Raw genomic sequence first — 27,522 nt, forward strand, 5'->3', positions numbered from 1 at the left:
GGCATAATGATCTTAATTAATTGACCTAATTCAGTTTCCAGCTGGTAGGAAGCTGGATCTCATTGGGCAGCTGGGCTCTCCACGAGGGAGGCAATAAAAGATTTGCTAAGCAGAAGGGGTGTAAGGTGGGCAGGTGAGCAGGGTGTGGAATGTTCAGGCAGTGGTTTTCTCTGTGGCCCTCTTGGTGTGGGTGAGGGGCAGCTCCTGTCCTCTCCCTACCTGCCACTACCCTGCTGGGGTTTTGTCCCCCTGGGTGGCTGTGAGGTGAGGCTGGTTAGCACCCTCATCTGATATGAACCTGAGCTGTGAAAGCTTTGGCTCCTGCTTGCCCTTGCTGGGTCCCTGCAGGTGGCTCTGTACAGGCACCCATCTGCCTGTCACCTCTGCTAGAGTCTCTGCTCAGCACCCGTCTGTTCCCTGTCCTGCCTGCACCCCTCTGCATGCCAGCATCCACAGCCCATATGTGGGTCCCTGGCTGTGGGGAAAGGCTTTTTTTGGTTCTATGCAGAATTTTTATTGGTTTTACTTTTCAAACACACTCCCCACATGGCTTTCCCCCCTTTTCAGCTCTGAAATGGTGACAGCAATCTGTTTTGCTGGTGCTGCACAGTCCTTGACAGTGTGTAATGTTAGAATGAGTGACTTGAGCAGGCAGGATGTGCCAGTGAATGGATGCTGGTGCCTGGCTTCCCCAGAGCAGAGGGACAGCTGCTCCCTCAGTCAAATGGCTGGAGAACAAGTTTTTTTGTCCCTTTTTTTCTAAATCTGGTCCCTGATGGACTTGTTTCTCATTTTGCCACTTCCCAAGAAGTTGCTTTGCTTGGATGCTGCTTTAGTAATCAAAAGGAGAGCGTGGCTGGCTAATGTGCAAATGTGGTGGTTGAGGTTTATGCAATGGGGTTATTGTTGGCTCCCGCTGTGCAGTTGGTGGTGCCCAGGATGGTGCTGGATGAGCTGTGCCTGAGGAGAGCTGTGGGGAAAGGGCTTTTTTTTTGTTTCTGAGTCCTATCTGTGCTGAAGTATCCTCTTTGCTTTTCCTGTCACTGGCAGGTTTTGCTTGAAGTCCTCCTGAGTGGGAATATTGCAGGGGGATCCAGGAGTTGCTGGATGGCACTGTGCAGAAGGACTGAGGTTTGCTGCTTTTGATGGTGTGAACTGAGCTACCATCCACCTCCAAAAGATATCATAAATAGCGTAAGAAGAAGAAATTTTAATTGAATGTATCAAGTGGCTCCTTTTAAGCTGAAGCGCATGGGGTGTGACCCAGCCGTTGACATACAGTCCATGATAAACAAACAGCAATTACTCAAAGATCATAAAAAGAGACTGAAAGCTATATAAAACTCAGAAAACACCAGCAAAGCAGCTATTAAACTGTGTGGGAAGAAGAGGAGTGTGGCTGGCTGGGTGCATCCATCTGGAAAGCGTGGCTGTGGACGGGTGCAGGGAGCACAGAAGCAAGGCAGCGTACAGGTGCACTGTGGGGGGAAACCAGCCAGGGGGGGTGGCAGCGGGTGCAGTGAAGTGTCCCATGTTCTCCCAAGCAAAAATACTATCAGGACCACAAAAGCAACAAACCAGTCACTGGCTGGTCCTCAGAGGGAAGACTGAACCCTGGCAAGAGGGGAGGTCCATGTCCTGTGCCACCATGGGTGCTCCCCAGCCCCTGCCTCTGAATCCTCAGCTACTGCTTTCCCTCTGACAAGCCTCTCCTCCACTTACAAACTCCAATTTTCTTTGTTGTGCAGCCGAGATGCGCGTTAGGAGTAAATAAATAAATAAGCAGGCACAGCCGTGTCAGGAGGGACAGCCTTTTGTGCATTGATCCGGAGCTTTCTGCCAGCAGAATTAACTGGAGTGGAATTTTTATCAAATTTTAATAACTTGTGAGAGCTGCCTGGTGTGTCCTCTGCAAAAGGCTGTTGTTGAGACCAGCTGGAGAATACATATCTAAGGCAGATGTGTCTTCCCCTTTACAGACCCATCCTCCTGGGTCTTGTTGCCTTCTCCTTCTCTGTGAAGGGAGAAACTTCAAGTGCTCTGCCCCGGCTGCCTGTTTCGCCCCATCAATCCCAGCTGAGCATCAGGGAGATGTCGCAGCGTGCGTGTGCTCAGTCCCAGCCAGGCAGCCACTGAACTGGTCTGTCTCGTGTGTTGTCTCCCTTGGTTTGACAAAGCTGCCAGCGTTTCGGGGGTTAGAGTTTGTCTGGGTTTTTTTTTTTCTCTGTCTCTCTTTTTTTGTTGGTTCACTGGTTCTTCCTGTGCTGTAGGAAGCCCAGAGTGACAGAAGGTGCAGGAGGGAAGCTGAGCTGACATATTATGGTTTTATCTGCTCTGAGGATGCTGAAAGTGCTGAGCTGCCCCGGGCAGCAGCAGGGCAGCTTACTGGGTCCCCTCTGAACACCCTCATGGTATTGCAGGAACAGAAGGTCCACCACACACAGCAGCCAGCAATGTTTGCCAAGGGAGCAGCATCAGAAAGGGGATGTACACAGCCATTCATCTGCCCTGTGCACCCTTCCAGCTTCTGGCAGTTGCCAAATCCAGGGATTTCCCGAGCCAGAGGTTTTATCTGGGTCATTGTTTGTAAAAGTCTTTCACACACCTCTGTCCCTTTTCTTTGGCTGCCTGGGTGGTGGCTTTGTCCATGGCAGCATCCTGCGGCTAGGCACTCCGCAGTGCATCTGGGCTCGGTACGATAAAAGACTTCCTTTGATTTGTTTTAAATCTGCTGCTGCGTAACTTTATTGGATGTCCTGGGGGTTTTGTGTTCTGAGAAAATGGAAATAATTGTTTCTTATTCACTTTGTCTCAATTGTCCACAGTTTTATTGAACTCTCTCGTATTTCCTCCTCTCTTTCCTCTGCAGCCATCTCATTCCTTCTGGAATAAACTGCTCTGTTCTCCTGGTCATTCTTCTCTCCTTTCATTACTTCCAGCAATTTTATAAGCCTTCTTCACAAATCCCTGGCACTTGAGTGTCTTCCGCCCCCTCACCTGAGCTCCTGCTGTCCCCTCATGCTTGGGGCTGGACTTTCCCTGCAATCCTCGTCCAAGCCCAGAAACCGCCTCCTTTCCCGGCAGGGACCTTGCTGCCCTCCTCTGTTTCCTGCTAATACAAGCCTGGGAGGTCCCCTGCTGATACCACTAAATTGTCTTTTACTCCACAGGTGACCAAAAATCTGTGAGACAGGGAAATTGTTTGGAAATAAACCCATGTATACATTCCCCCACCCCAATAACAGTGATAACAAATGGAACAGAAAGGAACGCCTGTCCTGCAGCAGGGACCGCATGGGATGCTCTGCCTGAGACTGTCTTTCTCCCTCACCATGCCCTGCCTCACTGTGAAAGCCGACAGCCTGGGAGTGTCTTGGGGATTACTTGGTGATGCACTTTCCAGGCCAGCACCACAGGATGCTGGTCCAACGTCCATCCACGATTTTCCAGTCACCGTGGTAACTTGCAGTGTTTGATGCCTGTTTTGCTGAGATGAAGGGAGCAAAAAGCTGAGAGCAGAGAAGTGGAAGAGAACATAGGGAGCTGGCAAAGAGCAGACGAACATCAGCACTCCTTTCCACCCCAGAAAAAAGGGAACAAGGACAAAAAGAGAGGAGTGGAGGCAAGGAGAGGACTGGGAGGACTTACTGCACCTTACAGCCTGACCATAAGCACCAGCTTGGGCAGCGCCAGGACTGAGGCTCTTGGGCTCCAAGAGCTGAAAACAAAGGGTGGGAGAAGAGGAACTCGCATCTCAATAAACACCAGGTTGAAAAGGTGATAGGTCGAGGGATTTGAGCTCCAAGAACTTTCTCAAACCATAAATTTTCAATAGCAGTACTGAAGCCAGGAAACCAGAGCTGGCTTTTGGACATACATTATCTCAGGAGCAGACAGGGTCAGTTCTTGGCCTCCTCCCTGATTCCCACCTTGTCTTTGCTGTGACCATGGTCTGTGCTTGCGCATACTTGAGCGTGTGCGTGAGCCGGGTGCTGGGGTGGGTTGGGGATGCGCCGGGGCTGTGACTCCGGGCACCTGGCTCAGTCCCAGGAGGGCAGAGGGGTGCTCTCCCTCCAAGTCTAGTACAGCCTCTGCCTCTTGGAACAGAGGTTCATAAAGAGTTTTTTCCTGTTTTTCTTAAACCAGAAGTGGTAGTTGTGATCATCCAACACGCAAAATAAGCCCTTAAAGCCTGCCCAAGACGTTTGAACTGGGATGTCATAGGAAGAGGTGGTCTGGCTGAGGCTGCAGCGGCAGAGGTATCTGCTGGGGCCCTGCAATAGCAAGCTGATGGCAGACCCCACCACAATGCCTTCCCCGCTGCAGCCAGGCACAGTCTTGCCCAAAAGGCTCTCTGAGGTTGGTCAGAAAAAGGGTAACAAGTTGAGAGACAACAATGTGATTATGTTTTTGTCTTTTGCCATTGCACAGCACTAGGCAGTGGCCCTGGGGCAGGACATGATGCTTACGCCCAGTCAAGCAAGCAGGAAAAATAAACATCAGCTGATTATTTGAGCCCATCTGATTACTCAGTAATGTGGCAGTGGGAGAAAACAGCCCTGGTCCCTCTCCATCCCTGGTGCTTCCAGCCAAATGTCGGCCCAGCCTCAGTATTGCCTCCACTGCCTTCATTAAAGCTGCTGGTGATTTCGGGGGGGTGGGGTGGGGGGGTGTATGGCAAGGGAAGGTGACACCCCCGTGCTGTGCAGAGAAGACAGAGTGCTGTTCCCCTGTGCACAGCCAAACAATTAAACCACTTGCCGTGAACCAATTGCGCTAGCTTGGTGTGCGGGAACGCCACTCCCTCCAGCTGGGGCATGCTCGCTGTGCCAGGGATGTGGCCGTGCATGTGGGAAAAGCTCCGCTTGGCTCTTTAATTGCCCTGTGTGTAAAGCCTCTCCTGGCTGCTTTGCTCAGAAGTGGTTTGAGCCATGCCCTGTGGCTGGGGCTACTCCAGCTCATGGCCCTGGCAGAGATGATGCTGGAGCTGCAACGGGCAGCGTGGGACCGGAGGCAGCCCAGGGGGGGCTCTGGGGGTGTGTGTTTGTGTGCGGGAGGAGCATTTGGAGGGAGAGGCTGTTTTCCTTTCTGTCTGGGAATGCAAGCTCTTGGAGGGAGGTGCAGTCCGGCAGCAGGAGCCTTTGCTGGGAACCAGCGGCACTGGGGTTTATTGTCAGTTTGCCGACTCTTGGTGACCTAAGGGAGGGAAACTGCTCTCGTTCATCAGCTGCTGTCACTGCAGCAATGGGTCTGACATTGGCAGCTCCTGAGAGGTGCTGGGCAGGTCAACCACATGCCGCTTGCGGGCTAAGCATTGCTTAAACACTGAGCAGGTTAGGGTGAAAAGTCCCCTCTGTGCTTGCTGCAGTTTGTTTCCCCATGTTTCATGTCCCTTTTTGTGTTTGCTTTCTGTAGCTGCCTGATAGCCAGTTCTTTGGCAGGAGCACGCACGGAAACAGCTCATTTAAAATGTAATCTGGCCCAAGAACTAGTTATTGAAATTATTTGATGAATAATTTAGGATAACAATTAAAGTCAGAAAATTCACAAATAGCTCATGAGCAATTCATGAACCGGAAGAGAGGCTAAAGTTTGTCTGATAAGTACTTTGCTACCAATTAGTCACAGACGCCTGGCCCTGAGCCGGGTTGGTCCAGAGGAGGGATGGCTGCGGCTGCACCCACACAGCCCCCGATGCCACTCAGCTGCAGGGCTGCCCTCGTTTGAGGACACAGAGGGGACCTCCCAGAAGAGGGAGAACCGCTGAACTCACTGGGAAATGTGGCTTTGGCTGTCCTGAAACTATCTGTGAGTTTGCCAATCACAGCTTCAGCCTGGCAGAAGAGTCCCTGGGGTGCATGCAGCATCACTGGTGGTAAAGATGTTTGACCCAGCATTGGAGTATCTTGTTTGGGTCCTTCTTTCACTGAACAGTGGGTCCCACCGAGCCTGGGAGTCCCCCAAAATGGAGTGTAGGTATCAGCTGGAGGAGGACCTGTGCATCCATCCTGGGGCAGGGTGATCCAGTCATGGCATTCAGGCCCTCACCTCCTCCTGGGCTCCTTCAGCTGGGCATTCACCACCTCACCAGCTCTCCTGCTGCATCCCCAGGCCCCTGGACAGCAAACACCGCATCAACAATAACAGAATTAAGTTTTATTTGAGCTGAAATGAACTGTTTCCTGGCTGCTGAAATGACCCATTCTCCCTCTCCCCAACCCCATGTTCTTTTCAGATCAAACAAAATGCTTTGCTCAAAATGAAACAAAATGTTTCAATTCCCTTTTGGGTCATTTCTAGCAAAAAAGCGGAGGACCAGCGAGCTAGCAGCCTGATTAAAAGATTCAGTGCTCTCGCTTGGTGCTTTTTCCAGGGAGTTTGTGTCTCACTCGCTGGGGCTGAGGCAAGAGTGGGTGTCCTGGCAGCGTGGGAAGGGGCAAGCTCCCCAGCCCACCCTGCTGCAAACCTCCCCCCAAGGCAGCGCAGCGCGAGTTCCCTGTACCTTCACAGCAGGGCCAGACAGTGTGGAGTGTCCAGAGAAACCCAGAGAAGATCCCACCTGTAGCATCTTAGCTCCTGCAGCCAGTCTGTTGGAGGATGCCTGTCTCGGAGTGGTTTTGCTATTAAATCCCCTAATAAGCTGAAAGTTAAAGACCAGGGCCATGTACGAGCAAATCTCTGCCAGATGTCTTTGTCCCAATTAAGACGGAAAGAGGGAGAGAATAAGCAATTTATTTTCTGGCAGTGCAGGAGGTACAGCAGTGAGCGGGTGTTACTGCATCCCCAAGTGCTAGGGAGCCCTCACAGGGGTTGGGACATGCCATGACACAGTCCCAGGAGGTGTGAGGGTCAAAGCCATCCCTTCTCCTCCAGCACAGGTAGCAAAATCTCTGCTTGGTCTTCCTCAGTGCTCTCCTGCACCCCCTAGCTCGGTGGATGGGACCTGTTGCAGCAGAAGGAGATGCTGCTGCCGTGCCTCAGTTTCCCCAGCTGTGAAGTGCAGGTGATGATAGACTGGTGTTCAGGTGACATTATCAACAGAGTTAATATTTGGCGGAGAGTGTTGTGCCTGAAACAGGAATGTTTTCTGGGAATATACTGATAGCTGGTGATTTAGCAGAAAATGTTCAGAGCTGTTTAGAGTGAAAATAGAAGGCATTGGTTCAGCTCTCCCAACTTTCTCTGCTAGTGTCTTACCCTTTCCAAGGTGAGGAACAGAAATTTTTGATGAACTTTTTATTTTCCAAACTATTTCTAGGGTTTTTTGTCTAATGTGAGATGAAAACACAAAACAAAACAAAGAAAATGTGAAAAACTGGAGTTCCCCAGCAAAGAGTAACCCTGCTTCTGAGCCAGCATCCCTCGCTGGTGTTCAGAGAGCACCGTTACATGCAGGGACAGTACTGAGCCTGGCGAGGAGGAAGATGGCCAGCTTGGCAATGCCTCTGGAAGAGAACAGAGCATTTTCCCTGGGTCATTTCCCCCGCTGATGGCACTGCATTTTGTGCCATGAAGAAATTACAGATTTGGCCATGGTGATGGCCAAGAGCAACCCTCTTTGTGGTGCTCCCTTTGCTGCTGCAGTCATTTGGGCACAGAGGTGGGGTTTGGGAGGCGGGGGGGCAGACTTGCTCCCCCCATCCCCACACCCCTTCCTGGCCTGGCGGGGGTTTGCGGGGCGATTGCTCACCTTGGTCACCCTGCTCAGTGTTGGGCACAGGATTGAGCTGGCACATTTGGAAGCATTTGCAGGTTGAGGATTTATGTAGATTTGTGTTAAAATATTCCTGAGCCTTTGCTCCACGTTTATTTTTATTGATTTGCAAATGCAAAACTTTGTTCTGCATGCAGTCCGTAAGCCTGATGGTATGTCAGTAACTTCAGATTGAACATTTTAATACCTTTTTCCTCTTGTCCCCCACCCCCACTGCATACCCTCCCCACCCTTCCCCCAGGCAGCTCAGCCTGGCACTAGAGAAATATGAGACAGTCACCATCCCCTTGCACCCCTGTCCCCTTGCATCCCCATCCCTTGCATCCCAGCACTGCCCCCAAGCACTGTCCCTCTGCAGCCCTCTCCTCCAGCCCAACACCTCATTGCCTCTTCATGCAGGGTGCTGAGGACAGGCAGAATGGGGAGAAAGCAGAATGTTAAACACACACACACACACACACACACACACACACACACTTCCCTTGCTGCCTCCTTGATGTCGGCTCAGCTGGCTTTCCGCCTGTCACTTTAAATGGATGTATTTAAAGCAAATGCAGAAATTGCCATTCAGCACAAGGCTTGTAATAAAGACGACGTCTCCATTTCCAATATATATTTATATGTAGTTTGGGTTTTGTCTGGGGGGGACGTGGAGAAAGTCACAGGAAATGCCAAACATTGACATGCCTGTGATAGAAAATAGCTCCGTCTTTTTCCTGTGAGGTGCGTGGTATTTTCCAAAGTGACATTTAACTGAAGGGAACCTGTGGCAGCACTTTTGCTCAGGGCAGCATGGCAGCAGCTGCCTCTCTCTGTGCAAGGCCAGGGGGGCAGCAAGGACCTGTGCAGTGCAGGGTGTAGGGGGTCAGCTGGGAAGCTATGTGCTGCGCAGGGATGCTGCTGCCCAGGGACACTCGATGGCCAGCACAGACCAGGCTCAGCCCTGGCCCCTTGCACATACCCTGTGCCTGGCCCTGGGGCTGGTCCTCACCAGGGTGGCCCTGCTTCACCCCCAGAAGATAATGGGGGGCACTCATCCATCACACTACAACGGACTGACTTACGAGGAAAGATTTAAGGAGCTAAATCTGTCTGGCTTGGCAAGCCACAGCTGTGAGGGAAGGGAAGATGAAAGGATGGTCTGCACAGCATGGAGGGTGCAAGGACCAGGCAGGGAGGGAGCAAGGGCACTTTGCAAGGCTGGGAATGATGTGCAAGAAAGGGAAAACAGGCTGGATGATGGGGAAGAAGCTTCCTGGCATGGAGGAGCTCCCATCACAAGGAAACCTGCAAATCTCATCTCCTCCTTCACACCTTAGGGGCCCTGACCCCAGGAATGGCACCTTCATGCTGGGGGTCCCTCCTTCCCTGCTATCCCTTGGCCTGTTTTCAGGAACACTGGCTTCCCGCTGTCACCATAAGCAGCAGTCCCCATGGGTCCCTCCTTCCCCAGCAGCAGGCTAGCACTGGGCTGCACCCTGTCACACAGGCTCCGTCTGCGGGGTTGCACCTGTAAATACAGCACGTCAGAACATCCCCCTCCACCCCTGTCCCCTGTGCCTAAGCTGGAGCGCTGTGTGCATGGCAGCTGTGCCCTACCTGAGCCCTGGGCTTGCACAGCACTGCTCCTCTGGACCTGGGCTTGTATTTAATCAGTCTGATTGCTGTGGCTCTGTCTGCCCAGGGCCCAAGTCATCAAAGCTCCTCCGGCAGCTTGGATGCATCCATTTAATGGACTGCTATGAGACACATCCTTACTTCATTACTTCATTATTTACAGTAGGAGGTTTTCATGCTGCATACTCCTCGGAGGCTGGCGGAGCTGCCAAGGGGAGGGCAGTCCCAGAGACACCAGCACAAGAACTCCCAAAGCCCTGGATTACAAAGCCATTAGCCATCATTGTGCTTAGTGGTTTAAAAGGAAAGGATTTAAATCCTGAATGAGAAATTCTCACTTTTTTTTTTTTTTTTAATTATTATTCACCCAGTTGCTCGGGTTTTTTTCAGAGTCAAGCTGTTGCAGTGGTTGGAGCTGGCTGCACTTTTGCACCATCTCTGCAGAGGGAAAAAGCAATGTCTGTCAAGGAGGAGGAGGGAAGAAGAGCAATTCTGACCTTCTGTGACGCCCATTAATTGTCAGATTTTCTGAACCTTCTTTGATGCTTGCACAGGGCGCTGGATCACAAGAGGGCACTGGTTTTGTGATAGGCATTTCATCATATGGGATGGAACCTCTACAGCGCCAGCTGGGCTGGGAACAAGCAGACCAGGCTGGGCAGGGAGGGCCAGGGGCTTCTACTGCCCCATTATCCAAAATCCAGCCTTATCCTTCTACTGGTCCCTGGGGCTTAACTATCTTTGCAGCTCTCCTGACAGAGATGTGATGTGATACTTTGGAGAGCCCAGACAAAGCGGGCTGTGGGACCAGCCTGCAGGAGATCTCTGAGACAACCAGCGTAACAGGATATTCTGAAGTACCAGATCATTTTATGACCATTAATAACATTTGCAGCTACTGAACGTTATCCAGTTTTACAGGAATAGCAAGACCTGATGCTGCAGGGCTGAGGTTGCTGGAGCAGTTGAGGGGGGAGACTCTTGCTCCCCACGTTGTAACACTGGGTATTTGGCCAGGTGCAGCCTGGCTGACCTCCTCGGAAGCAGGAGCTGCTGGGGACATGACACACACTACGTGAACCAAATGATGCTGCCAGAAACCTGGGCTTGCGTAGAGCGGAAGGCTGCTAAGCCTCCAGGTCTTCTCCTTACGTCTTAAAAGGGAGGGGGTGCAATGGTGTTTTGCAGTCAAATTCACTTGCTGCTAGTGGAATTAAAGATATGCTCCCTTGGCTAGTTCTGTCAAACCCTCCTCTGTCTGTATACATATGTCTATCTCTATATACATACACACCGTTCATCACACCAGAATCCAAGTGACCTGGAGTAGCGCAGTACAAACACTGCAGATCCTATGTAAACAGAGGTTATATATATTTTCCTCATTTATTCCTCGCCGACAGAAAAGCGGTCTCTTTCACAAGGAAAAATAAACCAACACAATGGCAATCCCGAGTTCAGCAAGTGTTCCCTAGCAGATTTTAACCATGTTAAGTTAGGTGGTTGTAAACAGACTGACAGCACGCCTCCCAACCTTTGAAATTCCTCGCAGTCAGTTTCCTGTCTCAAATTCACACCATCGCTTTTCTACTGGGGCCTTAAATTAATGCCCGGCTGGGGTGCATAATTACCAGCTCCCTAATGGTCCAAAACATCCTGAAGGGCTGAAGTTTCCTTTTTGATTTGTGGCTCCGAGTCGGAGTTGTAATTACCAAATTGATTTTAAATGCAGGCTGCGCTGACAGACTATTGGCAAACTGCATCTCTGAGTCCTCAGCCATTCATAAAAAAAAAAAAAAAAAAAAAAAAGGAAGCCCTTGATGATATACCTTGATCTGCAGCTGCTGTTTATTGAATACAATTTATGGGCAATGGTATTAGGTTTTATCAGGGAGCTGCATCTTTGGAAACGTTGCTTTGGCAGGAGTGGTTGAGCTGAAAAGTTGGGTCATAGCTGTGAGCTGCTGGAATTGCTTTTTCACATGATGACCCCTCTCCTCAGCTCAGCTCGGCTTGGCTCGGCTCGGCTCCCCCCTCTCTCCTGCTCCGCTCTGCAGCTTGGACATCTTGGCTGGCTTAGTGCGATGGGAGGGGGCTCTCAGGCTGCCCGACCACAAGCAGGTAGATGAGCAGCTTCCAAAAACCCAAATAAATACAGAGGCAGCACATTTTCCAGGTGCTGATGCAATGCTAAACGTCAGTCACTGTCAGCTCCCACTACACGTGGACACTGGGACCTGCCGAGTGATCCCAGCTCTGCGCCTGGCACCCACTGCCTCCTGCTGCGGGCAGTGCTGGGCAAGGGGCCATCCCGTGCCCACACCAGCACCCTGCCTGGCTGTGCCTCTCAGCCAGGTGGGATGGGACAGCACTGGTCCTTTCCTCCCAGTCTCAATACTGCTGGCTGGTTGACCAGTTGTCCTGGGTGCAGGTTATCTGGTGCTCCTTGGTTTTTCAGTACCCAGCACAATGAGTGACACCTCCTAAGGAGGTTTCTTGGGGTGATCTTCTCCCTCTGATGAGGGTTTGCTGCTCTAGTGCCCTCTTCTTCCGTGTGGTCTACTGGTAAGGTGATAAACGAGAGAGGAGGAACTGGAGCCTTCAAGGTTTAAAAGGAGAACCCAAGAGCTAGGACAGGAGGGGAAGGGACTGGTCAGCACACCCAGTGGGGAGAGACCCAGCTGCCCTGCGTGAGAAGGTTTAAGTGATGGAAGCCCTTGAAGCATCACTGTCATCTCTGCTGTGCAAGAGAGGTGGCTGGTGGAGAGCGGGAGCTGTGAGATTACATGGGAGAACCGCTGGGCATGGTCCCAAAGTCCTGTCAGGAGCGCAAGAGCTTTCCAGTCAGCGCTATGAAGGCTGCATCCATCCTGCCATGATGCTACCTCTGCAGGGGCTGCGAGTCCTCCGGCGCTTAGGGCCAGCTCTTCAGCATCAGGGTCGTTCAGGCAGAGCGTATGTTGAGGCAGAGCTGAGCCAGAAGCATTGGCTCCCTCCGTTTAGCACTGTTGTTCAAGGAAATGATGTTTCCTGGGATCTGGTTGCCTTTCTACAGTGGCTCCATTTTTTATTTCAGAGAATCTCATTTTGGCTGCCCACCTGCAGAAGGGTTGACAGAGTTTATCTTGCCTTCAGTCAGCACTGGAAACCGCTGATTAAAGCAGAAAATATGAAGGGTCTTAAAACTTAAGGGTGCATCACAGCTATCAGCTGCTCCCTTCCCTCTCTTGAGCTGGGAGGAAGGATTGCTCTGACGGCATCCCGCCGGCCTAAGATATTGGGTATCTCTCAGGGTCATTCGCAGGGCAGAGCCAAACAGCTTGAGCCTGGAGCGGGGCAATGTGAAGTGGGGGATGAGTTGCCCTGAGAAACAAGGGACCCCAGCGGGTAGGAGCGAAGGGTTAATAGGACAGCGATGGCTCTTTGGGGGCAGAGAGAGAGGGTGAGCTGTCTGTGGGAGGGGATGTCAGCTGTGTGCAATTGCTCCCCTGGCCAGGATGATCTCAGGGCAAGGGAATCCGCAAGCAACCCTGGGGGAAAGAGGCAGCGCAGGCAGGGAGTGGGCAGGAAGCTCGGGGTGACAGGCAGGGCAAAATGAGGGGAACCCTGGTGAGTTCGGGCAAGTTTGGTTCCCGTTCTGATTTTTTCATGGCCTGGGGCATCCCTGTCCCGGGAGGGGCAGGCAGCAGGTCCCCCTGTCTGCAGCGCTGGGCAGAGCAGCCAGGAGGCAGAGGTGTTTGCAGAGGAGTGGGTATCCCTGGGGTCAGAAAGGCCAAGAGAATTGTGTGGGAGAGGCTGGCTGATAGGAAAGCAAATAGTTTGGCTGCCTCCACGGAAAAGCACCTGGTCTGTTTTGTTTCCTAGATTTGTGATGAAGGATAAGGATTTGGGAGAAAGGGAGGGAGAGCTGCAGTTAATCCACTGATTAACCTGGGAAGATATGGGCAGATGCTAAATCAAAGCAGAAAGGCAAGAAACAAAAGTCAGCACCATCAACCCAAACAACAGCAGAGCACGGGGATGGCTTAGCTCCGGCAACGCTTACATGCAGAGGTGAAGACCATGGGGCAAGCAAAGGGCAAGAAACACCACAGAAAGCCAGAGGAGCAGGGAGCAACATGAGAGAACGGAGACAAAAAGGGGTGCAGTGTGCATGTTCCTGGAGGGAAATGCCAGGAACATGCTGGTGTTTTCTCAGTTGTAGTGGGGTGGCTGGGTAAGAAGCTGTAGATGAGGACCCCAGCCATAGGAATGCTAAACTTTCCTGTGACAATGCTGGGCTGGATGGCAATGACATCTGTGGTACTTCCAGTCTCGGAGCAACAGGGATAGGGCAAATCCCCAACGCTGCAAATACATCTGATTTGGGCTGGATTTGGAACGAGATCCGAACTTTGAGGATTGGGCCCAATGCGTGGAGGGATGAGGCTGTGGGAGATAAGGGCATATCCAGTTTCATGGGCTCTGGCACAGCTTGGGCTATGTAAAGCTGCAGAGTATGATTCGGTTCATCACTGCCGTGAGCAGAGTCCTCTCCTTCCTTTTAGAGCTCAGGCCTGGCAACGCTGTAAATGCCATGGGAGCAGCCTCCCGCCATGGCTGGGAGGGGGAATGGGTCCCCTGCAGAGATGGCTTTTCACATGCCATGCTTATGAGTACATGGGCTGAGAACACGGGTCAGGATGGAGCGGTGGGGCAGATCCAGCACCGAGCGGGTGTCTCACGCACGCAGGCTGCCATGCACCCTGAGGCTGGGCTCCTTGAGCTGCTGGTCCTCGGTGGACAGCCCTCCAGTTGTCACAGCACGGCCCCACACTTGCTGAACATCCTAGGTGCATCCTGTCAAAATCCACCTGCTCCATGGGACAGATCTGATGGCATTGCCCAAAGCGATCGGTGCTGGCAGTGTCCCCACAGTCCCACCAGAGCCTTGCTCAAATGTTGAGACTCGCGACTTTAAATATGCATCTGGACAGAGAAAAAAGAACATACAAAGAAACCCACCCTAAACCAGCCCGTCCTCTCTGTGGCTGAAGCTCTTCTTCCCCTGTTGTGTTGCTCAGTTTAATTGCTAGCACATTGCTGTCCAGCGTGCAGAGACGTGTGCGAGATGCATGTCTGCACGCTGTGGTCAGCGCTGCACGGCATTGCTGCGGCTGCGCAGGGTGTAGGTATTTGCAGGGTTCATGCATTGCCTTCACGTGTGCCTCCGTGCACCGTGTGTGTGCTGTTGTGTGTAATTTGTGTGTGTGCACACACATGTTTCTGCTTTGGTTACTATCATTACAATGTATTTACCACTGTGCGTTTCACGAATATGCTATTTATACTCCAGCAGAGTGTGTCATGCTTTGCATTAGTCCAGCCAAATTACAACTTCAAAGTTCTCAAATTCGGCGGGGGCTCCCCATCTTTCCCCGGCGGAGGGGCAGGCACAGGTCTGAAAGGTTTCTTATTTATTTTGTTCGGTATGAAGTTGAGGAACTGCTTTCCATCTGGAACCATGTGGAATTTTTGCATTTGAGATATTTAACCTGACTTTAATTTGAGTTGAAATGTCTGATATTTCTGATAGTAATACCATGCCGGGGGTACAGAGGGGGCAGAGGGGGAGGACCGAAGGCACCCCCCTTCCCTCCACAGAGACACTCCAGCCGGTCCCTGTTAAGCGATTCCTGGCATGCGAGCGCGCGGCAGACAGTAATGGAGAGCCTAATCAGATCTGGGGAGCTCCAAAATCACTGGAGCAGTGGCAGAGTAAGTGGGTGTCCGTGAGAAACCCAATAGTTCTCAATTCATTTTCCTCCTGGCCACCATCCATCCTGCGGCTGCGTCTGCCTTCTCCAGCCACTGGCAGCCCCCCAGCAGCGCTGCCCTCAGCCCCACACGTGCTGCTCAGGGTGGGGTGGGTGCTGCTGGGTGACTGCTGGTGTCAGAGGCTGACAAAGGCTGCCAAGTCCTTTTTTTACCCCTTTTTTATTTTTTGAAATGCCAGTGAAATGCCTCTCCAATACATTATTTAAATCAGGAGAAAATGAGGCATTTGCCATTTATATCTCATTGGGTTCATTAAAAGGCGACTGCATTTATGCTGTACACATGATTTACCTCAGTGCTCTTTCAAAAACATCAGGTAGAGAGGGACCCAGGCCGTAGATGCTGGGGAAGGCTGCACAGGTCTTCACAGGGGGGCTTTCTTTAAACAAACATCAGGGCAAAAAGAGGAGAAAGCCTCCAAGCCTGCGTTTGGAGGCCAGCCCCAGCAAGGGCAAGCTCGTGCTGATGCTAGCCCTGCAATGGGGACCACTGAGGTCCAGCAGCCGTGTGGAGCTGGGTTTCAGCCTTGCAAGGGTTAAACAGCAGTAGTCGAGGGAAATAATTGCACAATCTAAAATTAAAGCTCCCCTGCACCCGGGCCCCTGCTCTAAACTTCAATAATGTCTTCTAAGAAAATGTTACTTAAAGGAACATTGTATTATTGCAAATCAGATATCCTAACTCTGGTGCAGACGTTGCAAAAAACTCAGTGATTTCACTGCAGATCCCAAGATAAGGACCGACCTTTAACCCAATGCTCTGCAGAAGGGTTTGGGTGTCACAGGTTTTAAGGAAATCTCCCTCCTTCCACAGATGAACCCTGACTGACTGGGGCTGGGGAGGGAGGTTTGGCCATCCCAAAGCATAGGATACAGCTGGAGAGGGACCAGAAATGACGTAGTGAACTGGGGGTACATTGGGTGGGCAATGGAGGAGGTGAGGGCATCAGGTGGGGACCAGACACTTGGACCAAAGGCTGGGATGAAGTTCCAGTGGTGGGGAAGAACCTCCAGCCTGCGAAGCAGGAGTTCATAGAGCTGCTCCCTGGCTCAGGCATTAAAACCTAGCTAGGTTGCTATAATCTGTATTAGATTTAAACTGTGCAATAAATGTTTCAGTTTATTGATGCCAGACTGCAGCCAATTACAGCTGAAGTCACCAATGGCTTAGTGCATGATGAGAGACCAAATGGCTTGGGAAGGGAGCCCGGGAGGTGGTAGGGAGCTGGTCAGGGCGCACACCAGCATCCCAACTCCTGGGTTGTCAAGCCATTCCTAAACAGAAATCAGGGCCAGAAAAATAAAGCTGGTGTTGATTTTTCAGTCCCATCACACATACTGCAAAGCCCTGAGGCTCTTCTGCTGAGTGTGTCTGCTCCAGAGGTGCTGGGCAGGCAGAGCGAGGGGCACACAGGGATGTGTCCATCCCTGATGGGCACAGGAGAAGGGTGGCTATGTCCCAGGAGAAGGGTGGCCAGCCATGTCCCTTTCCTTTGGCTGCACCCTGAGGATGCCAGCAGGATAGAAAGCAGGACATGCTGGAGGCATCTGCCTGGGCTTCTCCATCAGCTGGTTCCTTCATCCGTTGCATAGTATCCCTCAGTGATTTAGCTTGCTAAGCACAAAATCTAGAGCACCACGGCTTCTGCTCCTTTTCTGTCTCTTTGTTCCCTTCTTCGGTTGTGCTCTGTTCTGTCCCATCCCTCCTTTGCCATCATTATCAGCTGCTTTTCCCTCAGCCCGATGGCACTGTCCCTTCGTGGTGCTGCCAGGACTGGGGCTCCTCTGGCTGGCAGATGTTGCTGGCAGGTAGGAGGGCCAGGGCTGGTTTGCTGACGAGCCGGGACCACACATCAGGGCTGACTCCTTGCTGCCTCCGCTGCAGGAAGGGCAGCCTTTCTGCCATGTGGTGCCTCTGCACTTGCCAAGGACAGCTTGCATTAGCTGGGGGCCTGATGAACCACCACAGGATTGTGGCCACCCTAAACCCCAGCGAGTTCAGCACTCAGATGTGTTGCTGGTGCAAAAAATGAATTAAAACCCAAAACCACCCCACACCTAAATCCTGTCTCTCTGCAAAACAAAGATTCAGCAGAAGATGAAAGGCCCTGTTGCTGGAGGCAGATTCAAAGCCCTGCTCCCTGGAGCAGCACGTCCCTGCTGGGTGACGTCCTGGTGCGATGCTGAAAGGGCAAAAGTCCAGAGTCCAAAGCAGGGAGCAGCACCACAGACAAACCCTGCCCCCTTCCCAGTTCCACACAAGTCTGAAGTGGTCTGCGGGCTGCTGTGCAGCAGTGAGTGCTACATGTAAGCCCAGAAGACACAGCCCATGGGGCAAACTTCTCTGGCTGGGATGAGTTCCAGGCATCCCAGTTCATCACATCCTTGAGGAGTTTTCCCTGCTCCCCACAGTGCTGCGCTGGACCTCGAATGCCCATGCATGCTGCTGAGCCTGGCAAGATGTCAGCTGGAATGGGAAGTTAGTGTTGAAGCCAGAAGTATGAAAAAAAAAAAAAAAGTTAAAAAAAAAAAAGGGCATTTCCAGGGCCCCTGCCATGGGAGGATTAGAGTAAAACCCACGGATTTCTCAATATTTTCCTGACCCAAAGTGCTGAGTTTGTTTTGCCTTGATTTATGGGATCCTGTTACTCACTCTTTGTGAATAGCGAGACAGTCACTGGGGATTTATTAAAATATTCACAGGTCCCAAAACTCTGTCAGATTTTTGCTTGAGTAATAATTTGCTTGAAAATTTGGAGGAGAAGGCAAGTTACTTGCTACTCCTTGTTCATTACCCCAGCCGCCGGGAACACTCCCGGCATCCAGGCAGGGAGCTGGCAGGAGGGCACACGCCTTGGCCAGCCCTGCACGAGAAACAGCAGAAAGCCAAAGCCAGCACTTTTCAAACAGCCTGGAGGCTGAGCCATTTTCCTCCCAGCTATTCAGTGTATGGGACTAACGGGTCCACTAGAAGGAAATGAAGATCATGTAACAAATGTTTCACTTCTCCCGATGGGTGCTTCGCTTGCTATTAACAGCGTTCATCTTCAGGAGATGCCCAGCTCCATCTAGCATCACAGCTGACCCGTGGCTTATTTTCTACCACCTTAAGCTCCAAATGGACACCAAACAGACCTACGTTAAAATAACATTAAGAAACAATCCAAACCATCAGGGGAAGGATTTTTTTTTTTTTTTTTTTTGGTAATTCAGTTGGAGCTTTATTTGGTCTGAGTCCTGGCAAACGAACAGCTGAGATCAGTTCCCAGTTAGGTGCTCTTGGCCTCTCCGAGCAATGAGAAATGACCTAGCTGGTTTCTCCTAGCTCATTTCCTTGAGCCCGTTATGGAAAAGCTCTTGCAAACTTGGAGTCTGGGACTGAGAGCTGATGTGCTAAATTCCTCTTTGCTGCCACTGCCACCTGCCTGGCAATGACAAGTCTGAGCCCCCGCCTCATCCTGCACCCCAGCAAGCCCACCCGAAACCCTGCCAGCACCCCGAAACTGGGTTCCCCAGTCCCCACCATCCAGGATCACTGGGGCCTCGGAGCTGCGTGGGACCAGCCTAAGCATCAGAGATCTCTGAGAAGGGTCCATCAGCTTCAGGGAGTCGCTGGCAGCTGCTTTCCCCCTGCACCAGCAGCAAACAAGGCTCCTTGTGCAGAGATGTTAATATGAAGTAGTCGCTTACTGATTTTAAAGAGACTATTATGCTTTTTCTTTCTCTGGGAAAAAAGATGCTTAGCATTGTCCTCATTAAATCTTACCTGGGGTAAAAATAGCATCCCCCAGAGAAGCCCCTGCCTCTGCATTCTCTGTTCTTACTCCCCTTCTGCTCCAGGTTGCTTCTAAATGTCTCTCACAAAAGTGACTGCCGCCTTGTGATGGCTAGAGAAACCCCCATGAAAAGCAATTTGGAAAGCAACTGGAGGAAAGGTGCTTGAGAAATGAGGATGCAATGGCTTTCGTGCATGCTGACTCACAAATAGTGTGTAAGCGCTCTTCAAAGGGCTGAAAAGGCTGCCTGCAGCACACAGTCCCCACTGGCGAGCTGTGCCAGGGAATTTTGTAAGCATATCACAAATTCCTGTTGGAAAAAACAGGCCAAAGAAAGGCTACAAAATAAATAATTGCTCTCGCCTGAGCAGCAGCAGAAGAGGCAGTAAAACGGAATGAAAGCACTGAGCAAAGCTGTTGTGTCTAACAGGAATCCTGACCCCTGATCTCAGCTCCCCTCTTTTATGTTTTTCTGACTTCAGCACTATTGTGGACAGATGCCTTTGAATATGAATTATTTGTTTGTCTTGGCATCCAAACAAGGAGTCCTGAGACCAGAAAAGATGATCAAGAGCCCACTTCCGAGTTCTCCTTCCCTTTCAGCCTGCGCACACACACTGCCCTGTGTGCTCTCGCAGCGGCTTTGTTACGCCAGTCGGCGGGGGGGAAAGAAGCATGCAACAGTCGGTCCTCTTAAAACAATACACTTTGCTGGCCCGTGGCCCGAAGGGTTGGACTCTATTACTCCAACTGTCATGGAAATGGGGCTGGATTCAGGCGAGGAAAGCACCCCCGTCCAAACCCATCAATACATGCATCACAACAAGGGCATCAAGGGGCTGCTTGCTAAATTCCTCTTAGGATCCCAGCTCGTGCTGTCCATGCATGCAGGGGTGAAGTCCCCTGCGCTCCAGGGAGCCAGGTTGAAATCAAATCCTCACCAATAGCAAGCGGGGCGCGGAGGGCTGCAGGGTTTGGCCCATCGATGCTATCAGAAACAACTCCAACAGCTTTTTGGTGCTGTTCCAAAAGTCTTTGTTTTTCCCAGCTTTTTGCTGTTGGATTGCAGAGGATGATTTAAAGCCAGAGCCAACTATCTACCAGAATGAAACAGTTTCTCAAATTGTAAGGCCAAAGGGACCATTAGATTACGCAGCCCAACCTTCTGTATGAGACAGGCCAGCTCTACTTTGTCTCATTAGTGCCTTAATGCTTGCTATTGCTGCAACCGCTTCCTTCTGCTGATAGCTTCTTTCTGCCTCCAGCCCTCTTCCAGACACCGCATTTCTCACCATCAGCTGGGTCCAAGACTGAGGAGAAATAAAGTCACCTCAGGCAAAAAGAAGCTTTCAGCTCATAGGCTTTACAGCATAACAACTTCAGGTTCACAGGGCTCTGCTCTGGGTCTGTCTTCCATCCTCTGTGTGTTTCTCACACTCAACGTGGGGTCCAGGGGCGATAATAACTGGAGTGGAGATGGGCTTTGCAGGATATGTCCTTGGGAATATGTGGGCATGATGCACTGAATCCTGTCAGGAGGTTTATGTTCATTTAAACCCTGATTGCAAGGCAGGATCATCTTCAGCTTCACGCCATCCCTCATCTGCATAGCAGTCTGCGCTGGACCAGCTCTCAGATGCTGTTCCCATTTGCAGAGCATGGCTCCTTGTGAGTCCAAGGTCCAGAGGGCACAAAGTAGTTTCCTGCTATTCCTGGTGAGTCTGCTGCTGTGTAGAAACAGCTCCGACCACAGCAGAGAGGTCACCAGGTATTCCCCCATCTCCTGGCTCACAAGAGACAAAGGATAAAAGTCCAGGGAGGCTCTTCTGCAGTGACAGCCAGTTTGCCTGCCCCTGAAACCCTGCCCACAAGCTGTTACGGACACACACTGAGATCCATGTGCCAGAGAACATCTTTGCTACCTGTCTGGCTCCCTGCTTTCTCACCAGCAAAACCAGCCTTGAAGCACGGCAGCCCTAAGTGCAAACCTCACCACCACCACCTGACACTTTCTGGAAGCCGTGTCACGTAGTTGGGAAATGTGTATTTATTTCTCTTCCTCCATCCATAGTGTCCCCTCTAAGCTCAGGAACGTGACACTGAATTTTCTGCCTAGAATATGCTGCGCTGTTTGAACAGGTTTTTCTATTCCCCAGTCACTCACCATCTCCGCTGTATGAGATTTATTGACTTTTATTTATTTATTTTGACTTAGTCATTTTTCATTTGGGACAGAGCAATGTGCCGAGTGAAGACAGCCTGGGAAGCCCTCTGCATGACTCACGGCCTTAAGCCTTTGAGCTGCTTTGTTTCCTTTGGTTTAATTTCTTGACTGCAGTAAACACATTGGACAAAGCTCTGCTTGTTCGGGGATGGCCATGACTGCTGCTTCAAGGGATCAGATATCAGGGTCCGGCCATGGGGGAGGAAGAAGGAGAGCAGGGTGTTTCTGTGTTGGTGGCTCAGGCTCCTCTGCCACTGTCTCCAGAGATCATACCCTGGTGGGATGATCCCTGATGGGATGCTGAGACCCTGCTCCTTTGGTGGCTATTCCGGCACTGTTGGACAAGTTGATGATTGGGACACCAGGAATTTGTGCTCTGAAGCCATACATACACCAGGGTGCTCAGTCACAGCCCATATGGGAAACATGCATTTTGGCTCCCTCAGCTGCAGTAGCTCTCCTGCTCTGTTCCTCCAGCTCTTAGTCATGTGTTTCCTTTCACGCTTGAGCACCGCCAGCAGAGACTGCTGCTGAAGAGGGCTGGTGAGCAGCTCATAGGGAGGCTGTTGGGCTCGCCAGCGGCCAGGAGACTTGCCTGTCATTTCTATTCATCGTGGAGTGGCTGGCTGGTGCATGACGATGGGGTCAGAGCTCAGCCCACAGCTCCTGGGCTCTGGGTGTGCAGGGGCTGTCACACACCATCGCTCCAGCTCCCAGTGTGTGTGCCAGCCCCTTGCAAGGCCTTCAGCCAGCGCTTTCCCTCTCCTTTCTGTCAGAGCAGCTGGTGGTGGGGCTATTCCAAATTGGCTGGCTGCTGGCAAAGAAGTCACACTAGAAGAGCCTCTTCCAGATGTGCACAGCTGTGTGCATGCTACCGCTGCTCCTTCGTGTGTGCCAGGCTATGCAGGGAGGTGAGGGCGGTCGAGGGGAGGGCATCCACATCTGTCAGGCCATGGTGTCACCTTGTTACACGTAGTGGGGCTGTCATGACAGGAGCTACTGTTGGTCAGCAGTCCAGCACATCCCCCTGGGATTTCTCCCTGCCTAGTTCTAAGTCCAGCGAGTGGGACATCCAGTATTTCCTTTGGCAGAGGAGCCTCCAGCCTAATTATGTCACTCTTACATCATTTTTGTTTGTCTAAGCTAAGATTTCCCTGACTCGTTCTCACCCTAATGCTTCTGGTTTTGCCCTGCACCTTAGTGTGTGACTGTTCTCTCTCCATCAGACACTTGCAGGTACCAGCAACCCGCCCGTTGCCTCCCCTCTCCCCCGGTGCATTCACAAGAGTGAGGGTGTTGGTGCACTTACGGATCCCTGGCCCCTCAGGGATTATGCTGCCATACACGTTTCAAATCTAATTCTCCAAGCGAGCTATTACTTCTGACAGAAACCAAGATGACCGTGGGAAGCAGCACCCTTGCCAGGGAGCAGGAGTGTTAACACCTCGTGTTTGTTGCGGATGGCTCCTCCCAAGTAGCAGTCCTGGTACGCTCCTCTGGAGCATCTCTGAGGGCCAGATCCTGCAGGATGGTGGGTCATCTGGGTGCACTTTGTTATCCCAGCAAATGTAGCACTCATCTGCAGGTCCCTCCAGACCTCTGATCTCTGCAAAATCTCCCACAGCAGCTTTCAGCATGCTGGGGAAGGAGCCCATGCCCGGGACACAGTTCTGCCACGCACAGAAAGACAGCCTAGATATCTGCATCAGAACAACGAATGATAATGATTTTTTTTTTTTCTATCCTTGCTTCAAATTGCCGCCAGCAGAAGGGTCCCACTAAGAAATCATTGAAGGCATTGGCCATGTCTTCTCCTGAAATTGGCTGAATGAAAGCAAAGCCAGGAGAGCAAAACCCGGGGAGCAAAGCTGGGGGACCTCCCGCTGTGGATGGGGTGACAGGCTGGGCGTAAGTGGATGCAAAGGAGGAGACCCCGGGAGAAGCTTCTGGTCTACAGCCTGTGCCAAAGCGTGGGGCAGAGGAGCGAGGGATCAGGGAAGCCTGAGCCACTTCCTGTGGCTTTTCCTTGGCCACAGCTTTGATCTATTTTTAATGAAAACTGCCAAAACTCAGACAATCAGGTCACTGGCCATGTGTGGCGCTTGGCAGCAGCTGGGTGATGGGAGGCCAAGGGGAGCAGGGCCCAGCGAGGCTCCTTCAGCCACCAAAGGCAGTGGCAGGCAGAGATGCACCCCCCCATCCCCTCCCACACCCCTCCTGCCTGGGAGGAAGGGGGCCAGGTGGGGAAGGGGAAGAAGCAGCAAAGAGCACGAAGTCATTCCCTTGGCCAGCCAGAGCCCATTGCTTTATTTTTTTTTGTTTGTTTGTTTTGTTTTGTTTTAATCACATTCGGGAAGGATGAGTTTGCTTTTTCATCTCCGGCTGTTGTGTCCCTCAGGGCCCCCTTGCTACAGCTCCTTTGTTTGTGAGCAGAAAATACTTCCACAACCGAAGCCCGGCCGAGAAATCCCGGAGCAGGTTGTAAATCTCTGAGGCCAGCCGATTGACACACACCTGCTGGCTGCTGGTATGCAGCTGGGGAGAAGGGGAAAGGGAAAACTTGTTAGGTTTTTTTTTTTCTTTTCTTTTTTTTTTTAAATAAAACTAGCATGATTCTCATTCAGATTTTCAAAAGAAATTGTGTTATTCCAAACCGGGAGGTAGTGGCAACCATCGGTGATGGCTTTCCCACCTCTTCAAAGACCAAAAGGCTGGGCTGTGTCTCATTTACCCCTGTGGGCAGGCAGCCCAAACTGGATGAAGTAACAGAGATTAGGGGTGATGTCCCTCATGGGAACTGGGGCTGTGGGACCAGGAGGGGCTGCCCGAGCGGTGGGATCTCCATCACAGTGGGATGTGAGTAGAAGGAAGCCCATGGGATGCTGCAGAGGGCAGTCAGCCCAGCGAGAGTGGTGTGTTGGTGGATGTAGGAGCTGGTCAAGACCAACTGGACCACAGCAGAGGAAAAGAAACTTTACAGCAGTGGCCTGTCTGTGGGACAGGACTTTGGGGTGGGTTTTGTCTGAGTGGTTGTGATCAAACAAAAGGAAAGTGTTATTCTTTTTTTTAATTGTGTGGGATAAAACCCTACCACAGCAATAGCAATAGGTTTCAGACAAAAGATTTTTATTTAACTGGCATCTTTCAGCCACAGAAAAGGAAAAGAAATCTGTGCCAAATTAGAATCATAAGATCATAGAATTACTTAGGTTGGAAAAGACCTTTAAGATCTTTGAGCCCTACTGTTAACGAAGCACTGCCAAATCCACCACTAAACCGTGTCCCTCAGTGCCACACCTACACATCTTTTAAACCCCTCCAGGGGTAGTGATTCCACCACATCCCTGGGCAGCCAGTGCTTGACAACCCCTAGGGTGAAGGAATTTCTCCTGAGATCCCCCCTGACCCTCCCCTGGCACAGCCTGGGGCCGTTCCCTCTTGTCCTGTCGCTGGTTCCCTGGGGGAAGAGACCGACCCCCCGGCTCCAGCCCCCTCAGGCAGCCGCAGAGCAATGGGGTCCCCCACAAGCCCCATTTCTCCAGGGTCAGCCCCCCCAGCCCCTCCAGCCGCCCCCCCCAGCCGGTGCCGCAGCCCCTTCCCCAGCTCCGTGCCCATCCCTGGACACACTCCAGCCCCTTGGGGTCTGTCCCGTAGTGGGGGCCCAGCCCTGAACCCATGTTCATGGGGTGGCCCCCCAGTGCCGGGGACAGGGGGATGGTCACTGCCCTGGTCCTGCTGGCCACCTATTTTGGATACAAGCCAGGATGCTGTTGGCTGCCTTGGCCACCTGGGCACACTGCTGGCTTATATTCAGCCGGATGCCAACCAGCACCCCCAGGTCCTTTTCTGCTGGGCAGCTTCCCAGCCACTTTTCCCCAAGCCTGCAGCATTGCATGGGGTAGTTTGTTGTGACCCAAGTGCAGAACCCAGCACTTGTTGAACCTCATATTGTTGGCCTTCAGATGCCTCTGTAGACCCTTTCAACCCTCCAGCAGATCAACACTCGTCCCAACGTGGTGTCATCTGCAAATGTACTGAGGGTGCAACCCATCCCCTCATCCAGACCACTGATAAGAACTGCAGACACTAATAAAAGCCTTGTTTTGGGGAGTGTTTCACCAACTTTACTGGAAGCACATTTAAAATATAATTTAAGAAAGAAAAGAAAAAAGGGCCAAGGTTTCCTGTGCCTGCCTGTAATATTAAACCTGCTTAAGCTGCAAGGAGACGCCTGTGGATGTAATTGCATGTTTCCAAAAGCTTGCGTCCGCACAGCCGGCTGCAAATGGCCTCTGAAGCTGCAGCGGTTTCCCCAGCTGCAGAAGGGGCAGGAAAGGCCGTGGGGGTGGGGGTGGCCAGGGGGGAATCTGATGCGCAGGCATTTCTGTCCCTTTTATTTTCCCAGTGTGTGTAAGATGCAGAGTCACTCCTTTGCCCGCCTCTCTCTTTCCTGGACTCAGATTAAAACGAGCAAATGGCCACAACCCCATATGGTCAGTGGTCCCAGCACATAAGCTGCTTATTCAAGCTGAAGTTCCTTTCCCTCAAGCACTGCAAACCAGGGCTTCTGCAGTTCAGGGGTTTGCTAGGCATCCTTGAGCAAATATTAATGAGTGTAAACCAATTAGGCATTCTCTGATGCAATGGCGTTGGGCCCCTGGTCCCTGCAATGTGGGGCACAAGAAGGGCAGGCACTGGCAGCAGCAGCATGCCATGGAGCTGGCTGGTCTCCTTTCAATGGAGGAGGAATTTTTCAAAAAAGCAGGGTCATTTTCTTGGCTGTTGTTGAAAATGCTGATGCATGGAAATCAAAACCTTTTGTGGAAACATAATGATTTCAATGAAAATTTAGTTAGTGAGGATTTCCTTGAGTTCAGGATGGAATTTCTCATCAAAATGAGTGAGAATGACTCCAAAGCTCTGCTTTGCTCAGTTCTCAGCATCTACAGCTGGTGCTGTCACGGTCATCCTCACTGCGGCCCAGTGCAGAGGGATGAGCCACGTGGCAGTGTGTCCGTGCAGGAGGCTCAGAGGCAAGTCTGTGATTATCAGCCACAAAGTGGGGGCTCGGGAGCCGGGGGAGGTGAAACAGGAGCCAGGCAAAGGCACTGGCTCCTCTCCAAGGCAGGAGTGTGGGCAGGGCTGTGGGATGGGATGGACCCAGCACCCCTCTGTGCCATGTCTACATTTTCCTACTTCTACTTGAATGAACAATTGCACTCGGCTGAATCACTGGAGGGGAAAAAAGAAGCCACTGACACCCTGTAGTTAGCAATGAGAAAGCTAAATATAGCTCTTACTATAGGTTGTGTGATAGAGAAAGGGAAAAAATGAGTAGGCATGATGCTCAGTCACTTTGGTTAATCTGATTACACCCAGAAAGATTAAAGGAACGCTGTACATTTCCCCGTGCTCTCCCTCCTCCTGGGATGCTTTGCAGGGGTCTGTACCAATCCTGTCAGGCTCAGCCCCAGGTCAGGTCCTCTCTTCAGGGTCTCCTGCCTGGGCTCTGCTCCAAGAGCCTTCACCTCCTGTGGTGTTTCCCTGATGGGGTCCCAGTCTCAGATCCTTCTCTCACCCCTAAAATACACGTTCTTCATATGATGCTCCCAATCCTGAGTTCGTTCTTCCCTACTGTCCCCTTTCCACTCTGTGTCCTGATCTGCATCTGCCTGACCCAAATCCAGCTTTGTCCCCTTCAGCAGTGTGGTGTTAAGAGCTGGGGAAGGATGGAGCACTCTGTGGGAAGGGAGATGCCCTTGCCTGAGCCACAAACTGTGATTTATTTTCAGAGGCACTTCAAGTCAATCAAGTTTGGGGCAGATTTCCACAGAAAAAGCAGAAAGCCTATCTCTGCAACCAAAGCTGCTTCTTGGAAAGCCTGAGCATGTGTTCCACGTCATGGGAGAGCAAGAACTTCTCAATAAGAGAAAATAAGTATAATTGGAAATTGAGTTGTTTTCTTTTTTTTTAATAGCAATACATGGTGTTTTTCTGTACCCGTGTTCTCAGAAATGGCTGTGCCGTGTGGAGTGGATTGTTTCCTCAGCTTCTGCCTCAGGCAGATACCAAACATGGGAAATTTCAGCCCAATTGATTCAAGTCTGGCAAAGCTCTGCACGAGTGGCTGCAGAGCCTCCTGATGGGAAATGTCAGGCAAACTTAATCATGAGCGGTGGTACCACAGAAAAGATTGTGCTTTAAACCCTGGATAGTTGGCACGACAGCGCAGCATGCTCACTCTCTCTTTCACATTTAGATGTCGCAGAATTTGTGTTTTTTCGCTGTATTGTTCCACTCCTGGGTTTTTTTTTGTTAGGGTTTTTTTTCTTTCTTTCTTTTTTCCTTTTTTCCCCCCTCCGGTTTCTGGCTTTT

This window comes from Falco peregrinus, chromosome 13 (assembly GCF_023634155.1).
Source record: "Falco peregrinus isolate bFalPer1 chromosome 13, bFalPer1.pri, whole genome shotgun sequence".
Classification (NCBI taxonomy): domain Eukaryota; kingdom Metazoa; phylum Chordata; class Aves; order Falconiformes; family Falconidae; genus Falco; species Falco peregrinus.